The sequence below is a fragment of the Diadema antillarum genome, unplaced genomic scaffold (genome assembly GCF_040938485.1).
Source record: "Diadema antillarum isolate AM-2024a unplaced genomic scaffold, OU_Dant_1.0 seq00001189_RagTag, whole genome shotgun sequence".
NCBI classification, from domain to species: domain Eukaryota; kingdom Metazoa; phylum Echinodermata; class Echinoidea; order Diadematoida; family Diadematidae; genus Diadema; species Diadema antillarum.
Window position 1 is genome coordinate 1161591 of NW_027271987.1, and position 17614 is coordinate 1179204.

General features: G+C 37.6%; 1 long non-coding RNA gene across 1 annotated transcript; it reads left to right on the forward strand.

Annotated features, from left to right (window-relative positions):
* The first annotated feature begins 1376 nt into the window (after positions 1-1376).
* Positions 1377-6356, forward strand: LOC139744571 (uncharacterized). The gene is made up of 3 exons (XR_011711836.1): positions 1377-1750; positions 4064-4207; positions 6230-6356. It is a non-coding gene; the product is annotated as an uncharacterized lncRNA (long non-coding RNA).
* The last annotated feature ends 11258 nt before the right edge of the window (positions 6357-17614 follow it).

Below are 17614 nucleotides of genomic sequence, written 5' to 3' on the forward strand. Positions count from 1 at the left end.
CGGTTATACATGTACTAATAATTTGAACAGACTACTAGTATACACAGTTACAGTGGTGTATTGGGCTGCATCCGAAATATATCTCGGCAGGGGAGTTACCATTTCACAAATATTCACCAAAACATTCAATGGTCTGAATATTCCGGACCATTCAGGGAAAAAAGTTGATCAGAGATAAAAATTAGGAAGTAAGAAATTGTGAAATCTATATAGCTGAAACAGCTCAAATAATCAATATGAATTGTAGGTTTCTGTAAATGGTGAGATGAACTAAGTTTGTATGTAAAATCTTTTCCATATTGAAGAAATTTCCCATTGCTTTGATTTTTTAAAACAATTTATTTATTTATCTATTTATCTATCTATCAATATATACATATATATATATATATATATATATATATATATATATATATACTGCTTGCTTGCTTATTTTGTTTATTCATTCAGTCTTCACTCTTAAAACATTTGGGTCAGAAATGACAAGGTATGGGGTCAGATACGACCCCATTCAGAGTCATGAATTGGGTCAGGGTGACCCGTTTTGCTCACCTATGTCCTCTATGTCCCTCAGCTCGACCCAAGGCCTTTTTGCATAAGAGTTGAGATAAAGCATAATTTGTCAGAAAATCAAACAGAGAAGTCTTTGTATACTCATTTCTGATTGGCTGACAAGATACCTGACTATATGTATGTTTGATTGCATCTAGTTTTATGCAACAGGAACCAATGAAAAAAAATGCACACTTGGCAAAACTCATTAATCTCACTGCAGTTCATCAAGGGCATATGGTGCATATGTATTTTGTTTCCCCTGAGGTTGTTTAATTTGGCAAGTCTGCTATTATATTACCGGGGGAAAGCACGCCAAAATTATTTCGGATGTGAGCAGCTGTCTTGTCCGAAGACTGGGGATAGACACGTAATTGGTTTTGTTAGTTTTACAATTGTTTGTTTGTTTGTTTGTTTGTTTGTTTCTTTCTTTCTTTCTTTGTTTGTTTGTTTGTTTGTTTGTTTGTTTGTTGTTGTTGTTGTTTTTTTAATTCTCTTTGCCTACAAGTTTAGATTTGTTTATCGCATTGTGTTTTTTATGTCAGGTTCAGCTATTTGGTCAATGAATTGAAAGATGATTTTAAAAAACAAACAAATGTACATTTCCGTAGGGGTGTAGTTTACCTTTGCAGTACACATGACTGCACTCGTTATAAGTGTATCGTATTCAATTTTTATGACCTCCCACTTTTAACTCACTAGAGGCTGTGAATCAGACTACTATCGCTAGCTTGTTTGTTTTCCTCTCCCTAGGCCCTGCCGGATGCCTGCCCTGGCCATCAGGTGAGAAGATTTTGGGTAAGCTAGATAGCCACACACACACACACATATAAGCCACACACATATTTCGGGCGGCGCTACCAGATCTCTCTTCCACCTCCTCGGAATTCGAATACGAACGGGTCATTAATTAGCGTCATCTCGATTACAAGGATCACGACAGTATAATAGAACTCATGAACCGCTTTTCCAATACCAAAATGTCCATGATCTAGCTTCCTACGATCGCGATCGCATCATCACAATCTTCATTCGACGTTACCGGTGGTCTTTTCGCCTCGGACCTAAGTGTGTTAGCTCAGACTCCACAAGACGGCAAGCTCAATCTGGAACGTTCATTTTATTTCCAGCCGACAAGGTTTTGCGTCGGCTGCATATTTGGGTCGGCACATGGCAGGTCCATGATCGGCACAAGAAGGTGAGTGCTGAGATGGCTGAGCTGAGCTGAGCGAGCTGGGGAAACTCTTCAAGTCGTGTTCACCTACCTGCGTGTGTTGTTTGTGTTTGCGTAGCCAAAACTTTATACCAGCCAAAGCAAAAGGAGGTATTTGTGCTATAGTCTAGCGTTAGATCTTTAAAGTTGTAAGTAGGAGTAGTACTACTGTAGTTGAGAACCAAGTCCAAGCCTCCAAGGAGCAAGTGAAATATTAAAAATAGTGAAAGGGATTATCACTTTCAAGGTTTACTTCACTATGCAAGGTTCTTGACCGAAAGATCGGTCCGTATCTGGTCGTCGGGAAAATGTTCCACGGAGACTGCGTCTGGCTTCACGGATCCCCTCCTATACGGAGGAGAGCGATAACGTCAAAAAAAAATAAATAAATAAAAGACTCCACCGGACAGACAGGGGTGGTATTCTGAACACCGTTTTATCTCTGTTGGAGTGTTGTAACTTGTGTTGTAACTTGTGTTGTAAGTCTGTGAGTTACAACACCGCTAAAACAGTTGTAAATCGGTATTCTGAAAACTGTTTTAACGGTGTTGTAAGTAATGATAACCGCGCCCATCGCAATAATCATATCCAATAGGAAATATTGTTAGAAGTAGCATCTAAGACATTTCAACCAATAAGATTGCTCCCTTGGGCAAATGCGCCTTGCTTAACTCTGCACGTTTTAACAAGCGCTCATTCTCTGGCGGGCGCACAAATAGGACAATGGCATGCGCAGGTAAAGAGAGCCAGAGATAAAATAAAGTTACAACAGAAGCTTGATCATTATGCCTTCTTACCGGTTTTTACGTATAGTTGGTGCGGTAGAGGATTCGCAAAGCTATCTCAGATTGAGTCTTTTTATTTGAAATTTTGTTTAAAAAATAAGAACATATCTGGCGTTCATAAGAGGAACCCAAATTTCATGGTTTGTGGGGAACTTGACGCTTCTAAATTAAGTTATGCCCTTGCAATGCCATGTTATTATCATTATTATTATTATTATTATTGTCACTATCTTCAAAAGATATCTCTTGGAGATCAATATCACGTCAAGTTCCATCATGGAACCTTAGACTTCTAATACTTTATCCCTAGCAATAAATATTTTTTGAAACACCCAAAGGTACTGATAATGATTTCTTGTTGGTGAAAGTAGTGAAATCATATAAAAAATTGTTTGATATTTTGAAAGATATTTTTGAAATGAATATTGCTTAAAACAAACTGCCGACGGTACCGGTAACCTTTCTGTTCATGTGTTTGTGTTTTCATCTATGTGCATAATTATGTTACACGTATGTACCTGCAATGTTACTGTTTTCAAATTTTGCATTGTATAGAATGAGTTTACATTTTGTCAAACTGCTATCTTTTGCCTTTCTGTACATAAATTGTTTTAATTTTTCGTATATCTTTTTTATTTTGAACTCGCATACCACAATATTGAGTTAATGAATTATCTCACTATCTAACATAAGTTAGAGCGAAAGTTACAACGGAGTTAAAACACCTTCCACCCTGTTTTATCTCAGAAGCATAAATTTGCATGGGGCATGACTTACAACAGAAGATAAAACAGTTTTCAGAATACCGTGTAATCTAATGGGTGTTCGGGTTTGCGCCCACTGTTACGCGCGTGCGCATACCCTAAGACAATGGTATGCGCAGGCAAAGAGTGCGCAAGATAAAACACAAGTTACAACAGAAGTTACAACAGAAGTTACAACAGAGATAAAACGGTGTTCAGAATACCGATTTGTTACAACAGACTTACAACAGAGATAAAACAGTCTCAGAATACCACCCCAGATCTTTCTGTCTAGCAAGGTTCAAGCCTTCAGGGTTCATTTGTTTTATCAGCTTGTGCATGAAAGAGACTTTCAATGAAACGTGGTCGTGTTGGGAATTTCACACGATGTTGCTTATCAATATAACTATACACAGCCCAGTCCACAGTCGCTACAGTGCTTCGCACAGCGTCTGGTCGGGCTAACAGTAACATATCAAGAAACATATATGTTCTACTTCTACACCATGTACCGGTACAACAAGCCTTGTTGAACAAGGTCAAGTCTTGTTAAAGGTGCTGTGTTTAAAAAAAAAAGAGAAACAAAATCTAGATGTTAGAAGTCTATGTTGTAGGCTAGCCTGACCAGACACTGTGCTGCGCACTTCGCGACAGCGCTGCGTGTAGTTATGTTGTAGGCCTATGTGTATGAAATGTATTCCAAAGGTTAATTTTGAACCTCTAACTTCACTTTGTTATAGAAGTAAGTTTCTTTGTACATTGCAAACCAGATCAAGGCACTACTAGCTACTGCTACTCTCGGCAAGATGGCGGAACGAAGAGACAAATTTCTCAGTTGCTCTGGAAAAGCCAGCTTTATCCGTTTCTTCTGTCTCCTTCTGTCCATGATGGTGGAGATTGTAGCAATGCATGAGGTGAGAATGAGATGAGTGATTTTTGAAATAAAAAAAATAAAAATTCTAAATACAGTAAACATAGTTCTTCTCAACGTGGAAATTTCCAAAGTGGAAATTTGTGCTCCACTAAAGTATCTCAAAAGTACATGGTACACGTAATGATTTCTGTTTTTAATGCTATTGCTATTCAATTATCCCCACCACCCCAAAAACAAACAAACAAACAAAACAAAACAAAACAAAAACAAAATCAACTGCCAAATTATGGAAGCTGCTTTCATGGTATGGTTGTAAAGAACTTTTTATTGTCAAATTAGGAGGAATATATAATATTAATTGCAAGCTAATAAATTGCAAAGTTTTATCCTCAAAGTAGGAAGAATAGGTTATGCTCATTGCAATAAATTTGTGTAGATTTGTGGGAACTTCACAGCAATGAGTTATGAGGGGGGACGGTTTGTTGCTGCTAGAGGAATGACCAAAGCATGATATTTGTGAGATTTTTGTGTTATGGCTCAGTATTAATGTGTAAAAGCAAGTTCAATTTAACCAAAATTCCTTACTTTTTTATTCAGTATCTAATTTACTTACATACGAATCGTGTTATGATACATCATGTACTGCTGACTACTTGTGCTGTTCTCTGCTTGATGTTACCCTTAGAATAATTGCAGTCAGCTCAAGTGGAGTTTCATTCTCGATATCATTAACAAGTCAAATGTCTGTGATGCATGGAGAAAGTACAAAGCCATTGTCATCTCTGCAAAACTTGATAGAATAGAAACTGAACATGAGTGGGATTTGAGGATCACAGGCCTGCTGCTTCATATTGTACAAAAGTATGTAGATATAGATTATGGTGAGACGCAGATAACATGGCTAAGTACATTGTGTATCTCTGACAAGTTTCAGTAGTCAACCCTGTATTAAAATTATTAAACTAAATTAAGACCCATGTCGATGAACCTACACCATGTTGACTTGTTTAAGATCCCTGTGTACATGTCAATCTTTATTTCAAAACATTGAATTTTGAAATGGCACACCTTCAAAAATGTATGTACAATGATTGCAACATTTGTATCATATTATTTATTTTGAGAAACTTGACTTCAACAACTGGTACAATGTACCTACCTATAAATGCAGAGTGGATTGGATAGTTTGATTAGTTGCTAGGTTGAGGGTGGCTTCCACAAGCATGATCATGAGCTTGTTTGCAAATTAAAAGTAGTGACCGTACTAGAAAAAAAAAACTGCATAGATACTGTCCTTAATCAGGATCATAATTTCCTCTCTTCCCATTTTAGTCCTGTATTAATGCATGATTTGTGTACTTTGTTAGCTTTTTTTTGGGGGGGGGGGGTCTTTTTTGTCAGACTTTGTTTGTAATGTTTGCCAATTTGTATGTGTTTAAATGTTTGTATTGTGTTGGGTTTTTAACTAATAATATCCTGGGGTAATTTTTACCTTCAATCTTAGCATCTGATAAAGGTTTTCAGGAATATAGATCTCTCTCATGGCCTGAGAGTTAGTTTACTGCTGAAGTAGTTTGCACATCATAATTTAGAAAAAAAAAGTACAGTGTCGTTAAAGGGATCGTATAGATTTGGTTGAGACCTAATTTCAGGTTTCTAACATTTGTTGGTGAGATAATGAGAAACCTCTTATGAAATATGAAAGAGCACGTAATTCCATGAGGAATTCAGCATTTATTTGATGAAAACTGGTTTTGAAATGGCTGAGATATCCAAAACAGAGCAATTCTAATAAGTGTGGGACCCACACTTTGTTACGATCGCTTTGTTTTACTTTGTTTTTGGATGTACCAGTCATTCCAAACCCGATTTTCATCAAATAAACTTTGAATTCTTCTTAAAATGGTATGCTCTGTACTATTTCGTAAGTGTTTTCTTGGTATCTCGCAAAAAGTTAAAAGCCCAATTCTCATCTCCACCAATACTGTACTATCCCTTTAAGGTATTGTGTTTCTAGCAAACAGGACTCAAATGATAGCTTTTGTCTGTTTGATATTTCCAGATGTCATACGGTGCAGATGAGATGGATGCATATCTGCTGTACTACAGAAAGAAACCTGATCCATTTCAACAGTTTGGAGATAGGGAACTCTTCCTCATGGCCAAAGGTGCAGAGCTTTTGATCCTGGACTTCAATCATCAATTCAAGGTAAGATTAAAGGTTTATCTGAGTGTGAACATGATATTGAATTTCGAGAGGGATACTTACAATTCCTTTTTTAGCTCACCTGAGCCAAAGGCTCAAGTGAGCTATTGCGATCGCTCTTCGTCCGACGTCCGCCGTGCGTCGTCCGTCGTGCGTAAACTTTTTACATTTTCATCTTCTTCTTGAGAACCCCATTACTGATTTTCACCAAACTTGGCAGGTAGCATCCCTAGGGGGATAGGATCTCAATTTGTTCAAATGGGCACCATGGCCCACCTTGGGGGGCCCCAGGGGGGCCCAAACACCCTAAAATTAAGGAATCTTTAAAAATCTTCTTTTCTAGAACCAGAAGTGATAGGGCTTAGTTGATACTATGAGCAAGTACATTGATGACTGTAGTTTCAAGTTTGTTCATGGGGGAATCAGGGGTGCCCCCCTTGGGACCCAGGGGAGGGGGGTGGGGAGGAGTCCTAATGGGGCCTAAATTGTACATTTTCATCTTCACTTTGAGATTGCCATATCTGATTTTCACCAAACTTGGCAGGTAGCATCCCTGGGGGGATAGGATCTCAATTTGTTCAAATGGGCACCATGGCCCACCTGGGGGGCCCCCAGGGGGCCCAAACCCCCTAAAATTAAGGAATCTTTAAAAACCTCTAGAACCAGAAGTGATAGGGCTTAGATAATACTATGAGTTATTACATTGAAGACTGCAGTTTCAAGTTTGTTCATGGGGTTGGCGGAATCAGGGGTGCCCCCCCCCCCCCCCCCCCCCCCTCTTGGGACCCAGGAGAGGGGATGGGGAGAAGTCCTACAGTGGTAATGGAGCCTGAATTGTACATGTTCATCTTCTTCTGGAAAGCCTCAGGATGAATTTTGACCAAACTTGGCAGGTAACATCCCTAGGGGAATAGAATCTCAATTCCTTCAAATGGGCACCATGTCCCTCTTGGGGGGCCCCTAGGGGGCCCACCCCCACCCCCCCTCCCCACATTAAGGAATATTTAAAGGGATGGTACAGTATTGGTGGAGATGAGAATTGGGCTTTTAAAGTTTTGCGAGATACCAAAAAACACTTATGAAATAGTACAGAGCATACCATTTTAAGAGGAATTCAAAGTTTTATTTGATGAAAATCGGGTTTGGAATGTCTGAAACATCCAAAAACAAAGCAAAACAAAGCGATCATAATAAAGTGTGGGTCCCACACTTTATTAGAATCGCTCTTTTTTGGATATCTCAGCCATTTCAACGACAATTTTTATCAAATAAACATTGAATTCCTCATAGAATTACATGCTCTTTCATATTTCATTAAGAGGTTTCTCATTATCTCAAAAAAATGTTAAAAACCTGAAATTAGGTCTCAATCAAAACTATACGATCCCTTTAAAATCTTCTACTCTAAAATCAGAAATGATAAAGCAAAGTTAATACCATGAGTTTGTACATTGATGACTTCAGTTCCAAGTTTGTTCATCGCAGATCCAGGGCTGCCTGCCCCCACCCCCCCCCCCCCCCCCAACACCCTGGAGTTGGGGGGGGGGGGATCCATATGCAGACCTAAGTTTCCAATGTTCTCAGGTAAGAGTGTGCAAGAATGCATGGAAGGTGAAATTGCAATACTCAATTGAGCGCGTGACCCCCGGGTCTCTTGTTATTCCAATACACCGTATCCCTAGTAGAAATTGAGATCAAAAGGCAGAAGTTTACATAGATGGAATAGGGAAAGTGTATTGCTTTATAATTGTTGGGAGAAATTCATGAATTGCTTTCTTTGGAATCAGATATTGTCATAAATGTTTGACATGTTTTAGTAAGAGGCTGGTAGTTTTTGAAAATATGAGTCATTGGTAGTCATGCTTTGATTGATATTGTTGTGACATAGTTCCAAAGATGAACAATTTAATGCTGGAGTTTCTGTCCATTATTTCTTGAGAAGTAGTGTGAATTTATTCAAGATTCAAGATTCAATTTAAGAGTGTGTATTGTCTGATGAATTATAGAAAATCACCGTCCCCTGGCAAAAGAAATTGGTACAGTAATTCACAAAAAAGTATGTCTAAAATATACAAAATGTACTGATTAAAAACCCCATTAAACTATCAATTTCAATTGTTGTATCATCTGTGTGTGTGTGTGTGTATGAGTGTAAAATGTGTACAAATTATTCATGAACATCTGCTCACTGGACTTTAGTTTGTAGCAGTTCAATTACACAACTTTTTATCAAACTTTGATGAACAGCCATATTTGACTCAGTAGAAAATGAAACTGATCTGCAGTACTGTAAACTAACCGTGCTAAATGATATGAAAAGTGACACAGAAGAGCCAAGAACATAAAATCCATTAAAAATTTGATTCAAAGTTGGACTAGATAAAATGCAAATTTATGTTGTTATGTTGACATCAGGAATGTAAAGAAGAAAGTAGCACTGAGTTTGTTTTGTTACAGATCAGATTGATATGAGAGAGGAAGGGACTAGCAGCATCTAACAGTACTACATGCCTATCACAGATCTCACTAGATATACAAGAACAAAAAGCATTTGATGGTTAAAAGTCTCTTCATGAATGTTGTGAAGTTGAGAAACTTCACAGAATATGGACATTTGAGGCCCACAGGGTTCACACCAAATAAAGATGTATGGAGACTTCAGTTTGAGGAACTTTTAATTTTAGTCTCACTGAATCGATCCAAATAAAAGAAAAGAGAAAAACTTGTAAAGTGGAGAAGCACAAGAACAAAAGCAGTAATTACACATAGTATACTGAACCACACAATATAATTATCAGACTGTCATACAATTTACTGATATGACTTCAAGTATATAGTTTATCACAGCTGAACACATTCAATCTAGTTGAAAATTTGTAAAATAATCCATAATTTAGAGAATTGGTTTACTCACTAAGTAGAACTTCCTCTTTTTTAGTAGTATTGCCTTAATTACATAATTTATTTCAATTAAACAAGATTTGCAAATGTTTGAATCCTTGTATGTGTCTGAATCAAGATGCAACAAAACTGTTTTCATATTCATCTGTATCCGATTGATTAAATTCCTTTATCTCGGCTTGTGTCATACAGCAAATTTAAACTAGAGTCAAAGGGGGCCTGAGCTTTCAATCCCAGCAAAATCTTCATCAGAGACAAAATAACAAACAAGTAGAAAAAGCAACCACTAAGAAGGACTACACACAAGCACAGTCAGGGGAGGGCTGAGAACATTGAACAAATATAACAAAAGGGGTGGGTCAGAGGTCAAGGGCAGGGAACCCAACAGGTAAGGGATGGGGATTACAGGGATCGTATAGTTTTGGTTGAGACCGAACTTCAGGTTTCTGTCATTTTTCAGTGAGATGATGAGAAACTTCTTGTAAAAGATGAAAGAGCATGTGATTTCAAGAGGAATTCAACGTTTATTTGATGAAAATTGGTTTTGAAATGGCTGAGATATCCAAAAAGGGTGATCCTAATAAAAGGCGGGACCCAGCTTTTATTACGATAGCTTTGTTTACTTTGTTTTTGGATTTTGCAGCCATTCCAAAACTGACTTCCGTCAAATTTACTTTGAAGTCCTCTTAGAATGGTATGTTCTATACTATTTCATACGAGGTTTTTGGTATGTCACAAAAAGTTAAAAGCCCAATCCTGATTTCCAATCTCCACCAATACTACATCATCCCTTTAAAGCATGGGGTGAACAGACAAAAGGCAGAGGTGGGTCAGTGATGATCCCAAGGATTATAAGCAGGCACAGCGAAACTGGGGGGAGGGGGGAACTGCCCCCGCTTATTTTTATGCCTCCGCCATGAAGTGGTGCCGGAGGCATTATGTTTTCATTTCCTTTTTGCACCGTGCACAGAAATACATAGGGTGTCACCATTTTGCCCCCCCCCCCTAAAGTGGCACTAGGGGGGGGGGGGGAATGAATCTTTGAAGTGTGAGCGGAGTAAGGCCCTTTCTTTTAGTGGCTGAAGAATTTTTTTTTTTTTTTTTTTGCATGTTAGCTGATGAAACCCTGAAGTGGCACCAAAAGTATAAAGTGCCTCCCCCCCTTTGAAAAGTGATAATGGGTCAGCCTGTGAAGGATAAAAATGAATAGGGAGGCAACATCAAACAAGATAAGGAACAACAGAGGGTAAAGACTAGGAAAAGAGTGAAATAGCAACAGCTTGAGTAAACTAATGCAAAATTCAAACCATACTTATTTGACACCATCCATAACTGTTGTACAAGCATACATTGTAATACAATACACTCTATTTTTTTACTTTATAGTATCTGTACAAATACTCTCCCATCTACAATGTATGCTTCTCAACTAGCAAACCTTTGATACGAGTATAATGTGCAAGCGGAATGATTATTGTACTTCCTACAGTATATATACAATTCTTAATAATACAACTTATTTTTCCAAACATGAAATACAAGGTCACCATAACCCCCGACCAACCCACCCCTTTACATTTTCATCACCTTAAGAGTACGATTGATACTCCTACATCAACTACCTGTAATTTTTGTGACTGAAAAATGACCAAAATCAAAATATCTATATATACCTCATGCAAAAAAAAAAAAAAAATCATATGCTAAGGATACTATTTAAGCAGTTCCAGAAATCAGTGCATAAATAATCACAGAAATACAATACAGAAATCATCCTCTCCCTTTCTATAGTGGGGAAACAACTTGCCTATAGATCTGATTTATTCTTACATAGAATATTTACAGCATTGCTCATGCCTGAAATTATCACAGAAATTTTTGTTGTTCATCAGTTTTAGCTTTTTAGTATGCCAGACAAATCCCACTGCAGTATATGAGTCAACAATAACTTCATACAAAATGATAACCACTACACTAAACGTAATGGAAGACTGGGCAGCAAACGCTCCTTTCATACTATAGTAATGTAGAGTGTTTTTTTCCCCCTTTGTGCTACAATTTCTCAACTGCTCGTAAGAACAGTTTATCTGTGAAGTGAACGAGCTACAATTTGTTGACTAATTACACCCCATTTGCTCACTGAAGGCCACTCGCCAGAGTGAGGCAAATCCCTCGTGAGTGACTGGACATATAACATGAATCAACTCCTGTGACCATTTCTACAGGACCTTACTTTTTTCTTTGCTACTACTTCTACATGCCACCATCAATAAGACTGTGGTGCAAACTTCTCTCCCTGTCTCTCCCCCTCTCTCCCCCTCTCTCCCTGGCTCCCTCCTCTTCTTTCTCTCTCTCTCCATTGACCAAAGGCAACTTAATAAAGTACAAAAAGTAAGAGTTGCAGCCAAGATGGTAGCCACTCACTCTTAGTACCCACAATCCTTTGTGGAACTCTAGAACAATGTTATTACTTAGTGGTGTAAAAGTTACAGACTTAATTAGGGAAGCATGCTGTCAACAGCTTAAAGACAGATCATTCATCTTTATATCAGCCCATATGAAGCTTACTAATATTGGTATAATATATGCAAAACTAGCTTGCATAAAAAACAAAAATATTTTGTGATCAACCACAATCAGAACATCACATTTCTTGCTAATGAATTCTCTCAAAACCAGCATGCAGAGATTCAATACATTCTTGTACATTGTGTGTATGCATTTGATGTTTGATTTACTGTATACATTTTTCATTTTAAATCTCGCTAGTTGTCCAAAATGTTAAACTTTCCTTTTGCGTAAAGTGCAAAAATGTGTCTTCTTCCTCTGGCCATTTTGAGAGTGGTTGGAATTCACAAATCCTCTCCACGCCAGCCAGAGGAGGATAGGGCGGTGGGTTAGCTCAGTTGATAGCGCGCGTCTGCCTCACAGTCCTATAGGCCCGGGTTTGAACCCGAGTCTGGACTGAGCAATGTTGTGTGTAATCATGCCATCCCCTCTAGCAAGAGGCAAAACACTCTGTCCCTCTGATAGGACATAAAATGGAGGTCCCGTGTATGAGAGAGTCACAACTCATGCATGCAAAAGATCCCGCTTCATTCATTCATCGTAAAGAGCAGGGTGTTAAACCCGGTGAAGTGGTTCCACCTCACATCCAACTGGACTCCATGGAAGACCAGCTTAGTGTAGCTAGATATGGACTATCCAGCCATCTTCTCAGATGGAAATGAAACAAACAAACATTTCTGACCCAGTCACTCTTCTCTCCATTCTCTGATTTGTTCTTAGTCTCAAAATACATTCTCCCACTTCAAATAAAGTGATTCTAGTGGGACTTTTGTTGAATTCACCCTGCAGGAAACATTGACCGTATATCTCAGGACATCATTTTTCATGTTTTTGAAATTACTTTGTTGCCAATCTTTATACTTGTTTTCATTACTTCATTACCCAGTACGATAGAAACCAGGGCATATGACAAGGGCACTCAGTTCTATATAAAAAGCAATAAACCATTAAGAGCTGAATTGATAATGGGGTCATTCCATGGGGTTGGGTCTTCTCTAGATTTTCATGTTGTGTAGGGAATAAAAGTCATATTCTGAAAAATTTATCAAATAATTGTCCCTGGTTTGCAGTTATTCTTGGAGAGAAATGTGTGAAGAATTATTTGATGAAAAAAAAAAACAAGCCTGTGTACAAATGTATTTTGTCTATGACTGTTTCACTAATGATGTCCCATGGTTTTTTGTGGTTTATGTTGTGACATAAATATATGCCATTTTCATGGCAATGTAAAACAGGAATATACAACCTTTCAGCATTATGCCTATCATAATTAAGAGAGGCAAGGTGACTTCTACAAACGCTATAAGGCACATAAACATTTGTAACAAAATAAGAACACCAGAGCATCTTCAAGCAACCTCATACCTATGTTACAAACGATGTCCATGGCAATTTTTGTTGTAACATAGGTATAGCATGGTTTTACATACACTTCCAATCATAATATGATTAGAAACTTTATTTCTATAATGAGATTTATATTTCAGGAGTATTCTTATCCAAAAATTAGCATAAAAATCCTCCAAATAAATGAGAAAATACGGAACATATCACTGTACTTCAGTGCGATGTCCGGCCTCTTCGTGTAACGTAGGTAAGGAAAGATGCGTCTCGCGATAAAAAGAAGAGCTACTAACTTCAGCAATTGTATTCATGTCACTGGCAGTCCTCCCCCAATGGCAGAAAAACTACTCACAGCCAATATACACCTACCTGGACAGCGCAAGATCTGTTTTTCTGCCGTTGTCCATGTAACGTAGGTACAGGAGTTTTAATGTTTCTGATGTCAATTGGTAAGCTTTTACGCTATTTTACGAAAATAATAACATTTGTCATATTCTGTAATTCTATTAGAGGAAAAAAAAACAACATCTAAACCTCTGAACTGGCCAAAAATACTGTGGACGATGATACTGTAGTCCCACATACTGAGATATTTGTTACAGGTTCATGTTCATAATTTTGATTGCCAAATTTTCCGTCCATGCCGGTCTCTGCAAAAGGAGCATACATGTATATTCCTCTCTTAGAAAACCATACAAAAGTATATCAGTGTATCTTCACTGCAATATAAAATTGTTTTACCTCCCGATTATGGTGAATTTTTGGACCCTTTTGTCATTAGGTATCTACCAAGGTAGACGTGCTAGAGTTAGTATTAGTCACTATATACTAGTTGGAAAACGTAGATGTCCAGACTGCATCTGAACTAGAGAAATAGAGTTTGCCTTATTTTGCTGGTGATATTGAGGGAACTAGGAGCTGTGAAATTCTTTGTCTTTAACAGATTTACTTTGAAAATGTCAATGTTTTCCATCCAAGATTTCACTGACCTGTTAGATGCTCTGATGAAGTTGTTAACATTTCACAAGGATTCACCATTTCCATTCCATGTTCACCCACGTGTGAAGTCTCAAAGCTAAAATGCCAGTGTCCTATTCAGTTTGGGTGGGTAGTGGGTAGGAAAGGCTTCAATAAAATTATGAACCCCAATCAAAATTGGACTATTATTGCTGTACACTATCATTCAAAAAGAGGGCGACAATTTCGATGGGGGATGAATATAAAATAGGGCCTAGTATTATTTTGGGAGTCTATTGAAAGGCCCATAACCGTAACCGTAACCCTGACCCTAGCCCTAACCTTAGCTAGGACACTGGGGGCAGCGACCTGCCCTTCCTGCAGTGTAGCTTGCATCTGAAAACAAGTTTTTAGCATAGAGTATGAAAATGATATTTTCCTATGTTTTACATGCTATATTATTATCATTTTAAGCATAACCCATTTTTTTTTCCAATTTTGGTGGGAGGTACACATGGAACTCTAGCTAATGGGTATGCCAAGAGGTAGAAATGTAAGCAAAATTGTTAAAATTATTTAATTCCATTCATAAACACACAGATACATCAACAGGAATATATAGTCAACCCCGACAAAAATTTTCTTTTATTTTTTTTATTATATTTCTCTTTACACCTTTTGTTCAGTTTGTTGATGAATCTGCCATGGCTCCTCCTCTACCACCGCTACGTGTTAAACTACATGAAAGTGTGAAAAGGACACATCCACAGCACTCCACAAACAGAGAGGAAGCCGACAAAGCAACACCAAAGAAGAGCGAATGTAACAAACTAGACAAGAAGAAAACTGCACAGAGGGAAAATGGACAGAAGAAAAACAAAAATCGAGGGCTAAATGGACATTGGACAAAAGAGCAGAAATTAATTTCAAACAAAGAACATGGAGAAGACAAGAAGACTTGTCTGATTTCTCTTTACTAGTTTTCTTAGTTAGTTGACAACTAGTTGATGATGTTGTTAGTGTATATTAGGTCAAATTGTGTAAAGCTTCACTTTCTTCTTCTCCTTCTGATTAAGTCTGCCTTCTTTCATATCAGAGTTACAAAGAATTGAAGTCTGTGTAACATAGGTATTGTTCCACATGTGTGCAGTAGATATAATTCCAAAGAACTGTTACAATAGTGTTATTTGTGGGAACATACATAAAGTCTATATGTGTAGGTTTTAACATCTCACACCACAATAAAGGAAATCAGTTGATATGTCGTAGTGTACCTATGTTACAAAGACATACTGTCCGTGTAACATAGGTAGTACACCGTGGGCGAGGTTGTTGTCTGAAAACCCCTGATTATAACAATAAAATCATGTTTTCACTTGAATACCCATACAAATCACTTGCTTCAATTGTGGTGCTTTTAAGAATATTGTCATTATGTCACTCTTGATGAAAAAGTTAAACCTTTGATTGAAATTGTTAATGGTTTGTAGAAAAAAACATGTTAATAAAAGTGGCTTGCAGTTGACATCAGAACATACAATCTTACTAATAATGATCTCATGCGCCTGTTAAATAACATGTTGATGTGCTATGGACGAAAAAAACGTGGATGTGTTCATTGCTATCATTTCAGAACACAAAATGATGAAGGATGTCAACAAATGAAGTCCATGTAACATAGGTATTTTGCCATACCTGTTAACCCATGCTGACTGAAAGTGTGCGAAGTAATAAACAGATTTCTAGTGGAATATGTTGAAGAATGGGAGTAACAAATCAGGGGGAAAAAGGAAATTTCAATTTACCCAACGTGAATTTTCAACTTGTATGTCACAATTTCAGTCCCAACCCCGTGGAATTACCCAATGATTAATGATGATTGGACATATTTTAGAACACTTTTATAACAAAAAGTTTGCAATCATTTTGCAGATAATAACACTGAATGAACATTGACAATAAACATCAGAACAAACATATAGAATGATTTAGCAAGTTCAAATAATCAGAGAATAACATGTATAACCATTGGTATTGTTCTTCAAATAGGTGCATCTTGAGTTTCGTTTTGGAAACATCCATGCTTTTTCAATATTTTTAAAGGTGCACTCTATACAATTCAATACAACCATGCAGCATAGTTATGTTTCTGCCATCAGACCAAAGCAAAACTGGTCCAGATAAATCATTCTGGGTAATGTCTGAAAAATCAATCAATCATCATTTTAAAACAGGTCAGTTGCTGAGTTTACATCACCAGAGTACTCAGTAGTCAGGGCTGCACACTAACCCATTTCTTCTACTGGTCCAACCTGTCCATTGATCCAGTATGTGCCTAGTTGTTTTTGTTTTTGTTTTCCCCCCATTTTTTAATGATAACTTCCTTGAAAAGTTACTGGTCCGACAGTGATTTTTACTGGTCAGGGACTGTCGGACCAGTACCAGTGTGCAGCCTTGCAATAGTGTCTAGGTCCAGGATCACGCACAATCATTTGGTACAGGAGGTTAAGAAACACAATACAAATTGATCATCATATAGCTCATGAATAATGAGTTCTGCAGTGCATCCCGAAAAAAAAGAACCCCCCCCCCAAAAAAAAAAAAAAAAAAAAAAAAACCACAAAAAACAAAGACTTATTGTTTGGAAGTAATGGGGTGTTTGGCTGAAATAAGCATGTTCAAAATAAACATTGACTTGTGCTCCATTGAATGATACATTTGGCAAACTTACTTAATTATCTGTCTCTATGAACCATGACTTGGGGGGGGGGGGGTGGGGAATGCACTTGTTGGCTCTGAAACTGAGCACATCAGGAAAAGAAAGAAATGGACACATCTTAGTCTTAGAATTAACAGCAACCTAAAACAAAGACTGTATATCCAGAAATGATGAGGCATATATTATTGGGAAAAAAAAAAAAGGTTAAAAACTAGAAATGTCGCTATGGCGACTGATGCCTCCGCCATAATGCATGATTCTCCCAATAGGCGTATAGTACAATGTCTTCACAATGTGTGATCCATGACAGTTTCACGTAACTGGCAAAATATTGAAATGACAGGTTTGTCAGAAATGTCTTGAACTGGGTTTGCTTTAATTTTCTAAGAGTGCAGGTATACACATTTGGGGAATTGAGAATTTTTACTCGAATTCTGACAGACCTTTTTATAAGTTTATGCATTGAGTAATTTCCAGGGTATGAAGAAAGAGTGTAATAACAGTACAAAATGATTTTTTTTTTTTTTTTTTTTTTTGGGGGGGGGCATTGAAACCTGGCCTTTGACTCTTAACCTTTGACGTTCTGGTTGGAAATTTCCCAGAGAATATCCATTAGGTAATGCATGTATTAAGTTTTGAAACTAATAATGCAAGCATTGCATATACTAGTATATGAGGGAAATAGTAAAATTTTGAGGAGTTGACCTTGACCTTTGACCCCTGACTATTGACCCATGACCCCTATATTCCCT